The 5858-nt window shown below is 57.0% G+C and overlaps 1 long non-coding RNA gene across 1 annotated transcript in view; it reads left to right on the top strand.

Moving 5' to 3' along the window:
• The window catches only part of LOC106727491, a 6701-nt gene extending 1442 nt beyond the window's left edge, over positions 1–5259 (top strand). Inside the window, exons 2-3 of the long non-coding RNA XR_001363707.1 lie at positions 3108–3457; positions 4461–5259. This is a non-coding gene — a long non-coding RNA (uncharacterized LOC106727491). The remainder of the gene's footprint in view (positions 1–3107; positions 3458–4460) is intronic.
• The last annotated feature ends 599 nt before the right edge of the window (positions 5260–5858 follow it).

Raw genomic sequence — 5858 nt, 5'->3', positions numbered from 1 at the left:
CATGCAGGTGCCCGGTTTATGGCATTAGGAAGCAGAAACAAGGCCCCGAGAACAGGGGACTCCTGAGTAGGACCTGGAAGGTGGGGCCGCTCCTGGGACAGGGCTTTTTCCAGAATCACCACTGCGATCTCTCAGCCCAGAGCGGGTTGGGGGTGGCGGGGGGCGGCGGGTGGCGACGGCGCAAATGATTTCCATCACCAGCCCCCTCGGCCCCTCATCTGCTCGGAAAGGGGGAACTGGGACAGGGCCTCCTCGTCCTTCCAGGAGCAGAGAAGGTGCAGTTACAGAGGACAGCTTCAGAGAAGTGAGTCAAGCGTGGAAAAAGCCATAAGGAAAGGAGGCCCTTTCCAAGGAAGTGACAGCAGATTCGCGAACGGAATGACTCACACGCTGCTCTCCAACTGCGGCTGAGTCACTAGGAAGCCCTTAAACCTCACAGCCGAGTCCTCCTTCAGGAATCCACACTGAGCCTCCGCATCCCCGACTCACCGACCTCGCGTAGCCTCGCCGAGGCCCGAGCCAGTCACCGTCTGCAAAACACCACTTAGAAGTGCTTGCTGAAAGGCCTGATTCAACTCCAGGTTTCTCCCCAGTGAATCATGAGTCTGGATGGTATAAATAATTATAAATGCATTAGAAACAGGCGTTGATTAAAAATATAGAGATGGCGCCCGGCCAGTGTGGCTCAGTGGTTGAGCGTCGACCTATGAACCAGGAGGTCTGGGCTCGATTCCCGGTCAGGGCACATGCCCTGGTTTGGGGCTCGATCCCCAGTAGGGGGCGTGCAGGAGGCAGTCGATCAATGAGTCTCATCATTGATGTTTCTATCTCTCTCCCTCTTCCTTCCTCTCTGAAATGAATAAAAATAAAAAATACAGAGAGAGAAATGCCTTCTAGCAGGAACCTGTATTTCTGAGCCCTTCTTTAGGAGGTGGGTCCCTTGAAGGAAGACATTGAACACCAACCAAGGAAGGAGGAGGAAGCGGCCTTGACCGCACGTCTACCAATTAAGGAGGAAATGTTCAAAGTAGAGAGCCACCAGGTGGTTCATTATATAAAAGCCATTGCCCTAACCGGTTTGGCTCAGTGGATAGAGCGTCAGCCTGCAGACTGAAGGGTCCCAGGTTTGGTTCCGGTCAAGGGCATGTACCTTGGTTGTGGGCACATCCCGAGTAGGAGGTGTGCAGGAGGCAGCTGATCGATGTTTCTCACTCTCTCTCCCTTCCTTTCTGTAAAAACTCAATAAAAAATATATATATATTTTATATGCCATTAACAATAGCTGTGGCCGGGTGGCTCAGTCGGTCGGAGCGTCATCCTGTGCACCAAGGGGTGGCGGGTTCGCTTCCCAGTCAGGGCACATACCTAACTGCAGGATCGATCCCCGGTTGGAGCTCATACAGAAGGCAACCGACCAATGTTTCTCTCACTCCCCCTTCCTCTCTCTCTAAAAGCCAATAAAAACATGTCCTCAGGTGAGGATTAAAAAAAAGTTAACAACAGGTGGAATTCTCTGGAGACCGGGCCTGAATTATGCGGCCTAAGAATCTAGATTCGGCTGTTTCAGAACCAGAAACAAATGGGTGACCCAGGAATGTTCCCAGGAAATGGTGACCCACGTCCACTCCAAGACGGTAACCATCAACGTCGGGCCAAGCCCAGACTTCCGCGAGGCTTCGAGAATGAGTGGCGGAAAACAGCGGTCGCCACGGGAAGCTCGGAGACGGGGAAGGAGATACGACATCAGATTTGAGTGTCAGGAGACTCCCCACCCCGCCATACACACATACACACCCTTTGCAGAGGGCAGTGTTGCTGTCGGCCTCAGGGAGTTGGAATACAGATAAGCAGTAATCATTGCCCTGGACCATGCAAACCTTATGGGTTTTACAACGCGGCCTGAGACCCTCCTAACATTTGCCAGCTGGGTGTCCACGGGACAGCCGCGCGGAAGACTGGACCCCACGGTGGGCAGGGGGCGAGACAGGCCTGCTGTGTCTCGTCAAGGGGATTTCCCATCCTGCTCAGGGCAGAGGCTAAGTTGTTCCCAGAGGCCTGGAGAGGGGTCCGTCCGGGGGTTCGTCCCCAGGGGGCTGCTTGGTAGAGCGGGAGGACGGAGAGTTGACAGCTGGAGGACCTGGGTGCCGGTCCCCACGCTACCACTTCCTGGGATGAGGCTGGGGAAGGTACCCACGCCCTCAGGGCCTTGGCTTCCGCTTCTGTAAAAGGAGGGCAAGCAAACGGCCCCACGGGGTGGCCGCTGAGTAAGGGGAGATGTGGGAAAGCATGTTCGGGCCCCCCGGGTGAGGCGCAAACGTGAATCCTACAGCTACTGGGACTCAGTCGTCTCTCTTTTTTTAATCCTCACGTGAGCATATGTTTTTATTTATTTTAGAGAGAGAGGAAGGGGGAGAGGGGGAGAGGGAGGGAGAGAAAGAGAGAGAGAGAGAGAGAGAGGAGGGGAGAGGGAGAGAGGGAGAGGGAGAGGGAGAGGGAGAGGGAGGGAGAGAGAGAGAGAGAGAGAAACAGTGATGGGTTGCCTGCCATGCTCGCCCTGACCAGGGGTCGAACCCGCATCCTAGCATGTGCCCTGACCGGGAATTGAAACGGAAGCCTTTTGGTGTACGGGATGATGCTCCAACCAACAGACCGCCCAGCCAGGGCTTGGCTCTCGTTCTTTTATGTTTGTGGTCACTCATGGTTAAAGTATGTAAAAATTCACAATGATTCAGAGGAAAAAACACTTTCCAAGTCATTCTCGAGGATACGTTCTGAAGGTCATGTGTGTGAGGGCTGCATTCCACAGGAATAAACAGCTCTGCACACTCACCTGAGGTCCTTCCAGCCGCCTTAGAAGCCATCACGTGTAAATAAAGACACGTTATACCCCTGGCTGGTGTGGCTCAGTGGATAGATCGTCAGCCTGGGGATTGAGGGTCCCAGGTTCGATTCTGGTCAAGGGCACATACCCGTTGTGGGCTCGATCCCCAGTAGGGGACGTGCAGGAGGCAGCTGATCCATGATCCTCTCTCATCATTGATGTTTCTCTCTCTCCCTCCCTCTCCCTTCCTCTCTGAAATCAATACAAATACATTTTCTTAAAAAAGACATGTGTTCTATGTGTGTAAAGAGCAGACTGTGTGTCCTGTGTCTGAAAACCACTTCGCAAGCATCGCAAATACTCAAAACACCTTGATGAGAGGAGTGTTTACAACGAGGAGCTACGGGACTCCAATGGGTTCCTGCCTTCTCCCCTCTCCTCCTCATTCCCGGGGGAAATGCCGACAGTCCGACCAACTGACCCTGGGATGAGCGCTGGCCCCTCCGATTTACAGCCTTTCCCTGCGAGCAGGATGCTCCGTCCATATTTGCCTTCCTTCTCCCCCCTCGCCAGGCCTCTAAGTCAACTGAGACTCAGAAGCCAGAATCCCCCCTCCGCCCGGTGATCCCAGCGAAGGTCAGTGTCACACATGCTGCCCCTCTGCGGGCCCTTCGCCTCCGCGCTTCCAGCGATGAAGTGCGGGCACCAGTCCCGGTGGGAACCCGCTGGTGTTTGGGGAGCCCAGGTGCTCCCTCCCCTCCCCCCGAGGCCTTAGTGGCTCGCAGGAGAGTGTGGTATCCAAACTTTAGGATTCCTTGGGAACCCGCTGGTGTTTGGGGAGCCCAGGTGCTCCCCCCTCCCCGAGGCCTTGGTGGCTTGCAGGAGAGTGTGGTATCCAAACTTTAGGATTCCTTTCCCCCCAAAGAGCTATCATTCATCTGTGCCAGGATCTGAAGAGCGAGTGGATGGAGTGGCTTCGGATGCGAGTGGAAGAGGCGTGCCGGGTGGAGCGAGCAGGGCGAGTGCAGGCACAGCTCACTGGCAGGCGAGCACGTATGTGCGGGACCTTTGCTCCCCTCCGAGCTGCGGGCTCACGGCTGACACCGGGCCGGCGCCCACACGGGAGCCAGACGCCTCCTCACGCTCAGAGATTAGGTGGGGACGGGCGCTGGGCTCACCTTAACCGCAGCTGGAGGTCAAGGTCCCCGCCCACAGGAGGCCTCCCAGGTGATAACCTGCGGGCGGAGAGGGCACCGGCCTCCTCCTCTTCCTGCCGATTCCACCCTCAGACAAGCCGCCTCTTCTTTTTCTTTTCCCCAAATATGCGTTTACTGATGTCAGAGAGGAAGGGAGAGGGAGAGAGAGAGAAACATCAATGATGAGAGAAGCATGGATCAGCTGCCTCCTGCCCGCCCCACACTGGGGATCAAGCCCGAAACCTGGGCCTGTGTCGTGACCGGGGATCGAACCGTGACCTCCTGGTTCATAGGTCGACCCTCAACCACTGAGCCACGCCGGCCGGGCTAATTTTTTTCTTTAAACTTGTCCTTGCCTGTCTCCCCTGCGCTGTTATATTCCCGCTGATCCTCCCGCCTCGCCTCCACGTACTATTTCATGTCTCCTGTCCTTCCCTCTGCAGTGTCTCTTCCTGGTCGCTGTAGGACTGGGCCCGACAACGCCCTTGGCAGGGGGCCGGCTCGGCTGGAGACCTTTCGGACCCTCCCCTGCCGCAGACCCCACGGCCGGCCTTCCAGGGTGGAATCCGGCCCAGACCTGCTTCGCCAGGTCTCCCCTGGAACTGCCCTGCCCCCGTCCAACGTCCAACGGGCGGCCCCCTCCCAGCACAGCCACAGGTCTCAGGCCCGGAGCCCCGGGACGTCCTCCTCTCGTCTCCTCTGTGCCCATGAAGCCCCCCTGACAGGTGTACCCCTCTGGGAGCCTCACCCAACCATCACTTGGGTTTCCTTACCCTCATCTTGAATGCACCGCGGGCCTCAGTCAGACGAGGCGGGCACCTTGGGGGGGGGGGGTGTGCCCGAGACGCGGGCCCCGCTCAGATGTCTGCTCCCACGGACCCTCCTGCAGGATCCCCCGCCCCAGCCTCGCAGCCTCCCTGGTTGCCATGGCGCCTGGCACACTGCCCGAGTTTATAGTCATTTCCCTGTGAGATTACAAGCTCCTTGGAATAGGTGGTGCTTTACTCATCTTTTATGCCCCACACGGGACATTATCTCAGAACGTCTGTTGAATGAACAAGCTCAGCAGTTAGGGGCCCCATCAGAGCAACTGACCTCTTGACCCGACGGATGGAGGTGCTGTAAGCCCTCCCCTCGGTCAGCATCGCACCAACCATCCTGTGTCTTAACAAAAGGCCAGCCCGGCCGGCGTGGCTCAGTGATTGACCATCGACCTATGAACCAGGAGGTCAGAGTTTGACTCCCGGTCAGGGCACATGACCGGGTTACGGGCTGAATCCCTGGTGTGGGGCCTGCAGGAGGCAGCCAGTCCATGACCCGCTCTCATCACTGATGTTTCCATCTCTCTCTCTCTCCCTCCCGCTCTGAAATCAATAAAAAAATATTTTTAAAAAAGTTCACGTGGGTTCACCTCGTTGTTCATCAAACGTTGTGCGAAATCATGGGAGAGTTCACAGCTTTGTTAGATAAAATGAAAGCGTCACAGGAAAACACACGGCGCCTACGTCAATATGCGGACCCTTCCCCTGGCGTTTGCATTACAGGCCGACCGCGCCCGCCTTCTGCACATGCTCCTCAAACATGAGGGCTACTCAGGTCAATGTCACACCTGAGCAGAGGGAGCGGGCGGGGGGAAGGGGCTGCCCGAGCCAGCCCCTGGGGCCCCGCGGGGTCTGCTTTTACACACACTCGCTCCTGCTCCCTCCCCCGCTTCCCCAGCCGCCCTGCAGGATCCCTGCTCGCAAACATCGGCCGTCCTGAAATTGCACGTCATCCGCTCGCCACTCATCTCCTTCCAGCCGCAGAGCGGTCCCCTCCCGGCCGCCCACGGCTTTTCCGGT

This window comes from Myotis brandtii, unplaced genomic scaffold, assembly GCF_000412655.1.
Source record: "Myotis brandtii unplaced genomic scaffold, ASM41265v1 scaffold434, whole genome shotgun sequence".
In the NCBI taxonomy this organism is placed as follows: domain Eukaryota; kingdom Metazoa; phylum Chordata; class Mammalia; order Chiroptera; family Vespertilionidae; genus Myotis; species Myotis brandtii.
This window is presented reverse-complemented; position numbering and strand designations above follow the sequence as displayed.